Genomic DNA, 3,314 nt, shown 5'->3' on the forward strand with positions numbered 1-3,314 from the left:
CCGACGCTGACCTCAGGGATAATTTTTCATTGGGGTAACACGCTTGGTAGGTGGAGCAGTGTGCGACCAATTAGACTTAATGTTATGGTAGTTTTAATTTGAGATTCAAGTAACTGAATTTCTATTAATACAGCATCAGCCACTCGTTTCTCAGTACTTATAATTAAGATTAGGCAAGCGCGCGTACAGAGCCATGCTATCAATGACCAATCTTTCATAAAGGCCTTATCTTGGAGAAAAAGGCAAGGGGCATTTGTCACAATGAGCCCTGATGGAGCACAGTTCCCCCTCAGGCATTCAGCCAAACTGGCTCCATGTATAAGTGTGCGAGAATGCGATTTTTTTTAGGAACAAAACTTTGGTCCAATCGTCCTCACTAGACCCAGCCGTATTAATTAGACTGTCAAGGATGCTGGGATTCGTGTCTAGTATAGATTGATAAAATGCATCGTCATATGTCAAACCACTAAATTCTGCCATGTCTGATAAGGGAACAAATCAAACACAATGTCCTGAAATGACAATTGTGTTAATGTAAAAAACTATCTCACCAGTATAGTTTTTGAAAAAGGACCCACAGATGGGCAGTTGCACAAGAACAAAAACAATCAAAAAAGTAATAGAGGGTCCAAGGGATTTTATAGACCTTCCACGGATTAAATCCCCATATCCAATAAGTCACAAAACTAACATATAATCCAGGGTCTGTTCAAACAGCTATCTGACATAAAAGGAGTAAAGAAACTGGCCACCTATGTCAGCAGGAGTAAAACCATAAGGAATACAGAGAGTTAAAGAATGAGAAGACCCTTAATCGAGTTTGGATTCTCATCAATTCTCCAAGGTGATCGTTATCATCATTTGGGTTTCCAACCAACCTACCATTTACCCTCTTGTTCATAGAGGTATAATAGGTAGATTGTGTCCTCTGAAGAGTCACAAAGAAGAAACAAAAGGACCGAAAGAAGTTTAACTTTCATCCAGCTTATGAGGAAAATCCCAAAATATGTGTGGGAGTGAGTAAGTGCAGTGCAAAAAGTAGAAAGGTGATTAAAATAGGAATTGCATCCTCGTCGCCAAATGAATGTTGTAATAACTTCCACAAAGATAAGTTAGTCAGGAGATGGAAGTTTATTGTACAGATCCTTCAGCCTCTCGTAGTGAGAATGCCAACATTCCAACAGGAGCTTCAGCCCCAACATTCTAAGGCTGGGCAGTACCAAATAGCGAAGGGAAGGAGGGGGGGGGGGGGGAAGAGGAGGGAAGGGAACAGGAGCAGATTATAACAGATATCAATTGCAATCCTAGTTAAAAACAGTGCAAATATAGCAGTTTCAAAAATAGCTGCTATCAAAAGCAGTCAACATGTTTCAGCCTTCTGGATAATCTGTCCACGGCTTTCTTCAGGACCTCTCCGTAATTATTACTGCTACTGCAATAAACCAAAACCTGTGTTTTGAAATTAATAAGAAAAGAAAAAATGTACATACAGGTTGGAATCAATACAACCTCTGATGTCATATACGGATCCTTCGTATCAGCGAATTGTGTAGGACATCTGTAAAACACAAATAGTAATACTCTCAATGATACAACAATAAAAAGATGACCAAAGATTTACGGTCTGTGGTGTACAGCTACTTCACAACTTCAGGATAGCAAGCATATGTGGGTTCAATATCAAATATTATTGCTCACCCATCTGATGCGAGGACTGTGCCTCACCTCGCCTGGCACCAGCTCAGGTCAATAAGGCCCCGCTCTAAAAAGCACAAACAAAAGAGAATCAGTAAGGATCGGATGCAGCCATCGCGCCCTCCTTTCCAGTATTCAATATATTTTGATAAAAAAAAAAATATCAAAATCTCTCTCATCAGGGAGGAAATGTATCTTAAAGTATACCAAAATAAATTTGTAAGCCCACATAAGACATGGTAAAAGAAGACTGACGATAAATCTAACTGTGGTTTCTGAAACTATTGATAGGAACTGCACTAAAATGTATATCTATCTGTGATTCAAATATTCTGAAATGACAGGGCTCAAATGAACTCTATAAGCGCAATCTGCCAACAAATGTAAATGACCAAGTGTGTCATATTTATTTATGTTTTTTTATCAGCATGATAAACTGTCATATTTATTATTTGTCAACACAATAAACTGTCCACAATATGGAGCAAAAGTATAAAACCAATCAGCTATCCTGTCACAATATCGAGATGTCAAAGAAACGGATAGCTATCTCGTAAACAATGTTTTCTGTATGCATTCTGACAGAAAATACACCCCCCCCCCCCCCCCCCGTCTTGTTATGTAAAGGAATAGCAATTAATGAAGAACAAAATAAGCAACCCGAGTCAATATCTCGAGTGCAGTTGTATCGGGGAAAAGAAGGGGGAGAGCACCAAACACGCTTACTAATATAGCGTAACATTAAAGTCCCCTGGCCAAACCTTACCTGTCCGTCATTGCCTCGAGCTCCGACCGAACTGGGAATGGAGGTAACGGACAGGGAGGTTGGCGGTTCTTTTATACTGTGTAATTTCACAGGTGTTTGAAATCCCCATCGGTACGGCATTTGCTAATCCCGTGACTTTGAACTACATAGTGACGTCACCGATTCTGGGGAAGGTAGTTCGTATGCCATATTTGAACGTTATGCATTCCTTCGGTGCGAAGAATGTTTGTTAATCCAAAGATCGCCTGCAACTTTATAAAATACATGACAAAACATGCGTAAAGAGATATAATATGTATGCCATGATGATGGTAGGTCATCTACAATTTTTACGAAAGTCGCGCATATTATCATTTAAAGACATTGGGTAACAAGGGGAATTTTTATTATCTGTCACTCGATTTTCGCCACTCTACAATTGATATCTATTCAGAAAAACACCTAAAGGAATGGTGTCCATTCGGAATTTAACGCCTAAAGAAATGATAATTCAATAACAAATGGGGCAGAGGTCACACGCGCTATTAATTTGGGACCACAAAATGACGTCATGTCTATAGGGAATTGTAGTTCAAAATGTTTAGAAAACACCATGCTCTTGCTTTGATGTAATAATATATAGCTAGATCGTATTTAACGTGGACATGAGACAATCAGACTTACATGCCTCTTGTTCAAAAACTCCTTGAATGTAAACTGATATTTAGAAATAAGTATTTATAAGTAGAGATCTCCAGAAAACTAGAGAAAACTAGAGAAGACTTGGGTGTAATATGAACTGTATTTCTTCACAAGATTAACATATACAAGTGATATACTTATTTATATACACATAGATTGCATGTGTATATAA

At 38.6% G+C, this 3,314-nt stretch overlaps 1 long non-coding RNA gene across 1 annotated transcript; it reads right to left on the minus strand.

Annotated features, from left to right (window-relative positions):
• Positions 1-1,135: 1,135 nt before the first annotated feature.
• On the minus strand, positions 1,136-2,587 carry LOC146776342 (uncharacterized). Its single transcript, XR_014972348.1, has 3 exons — positions 2,462-2,587; positions 1,699-1,762; positions 1,136-1,558 (listed from the first exon to the last, which is right to left on the minus strand). It is a non-coding gene; the product is annotated as an uncharacterized LOC146776342 (long non-coding RNA).
• Positions 2,588-3,314: the final 727 nt, after the last annotated feature.

This window comes from Triturus cristatus, chromosome 12, assembly GCF_964204655.1.
Source record: "Triturus cristatus chromosome 12, aTriCri1.1, whole genome shotgun sequence".
Classification (NCBI taxonomy): domain Eukaryota; kingdom Metazoa; phylum Chordata; class Amphibia; order Caudata; family Salamandridae; genus Triturus; species Triturus cristatus.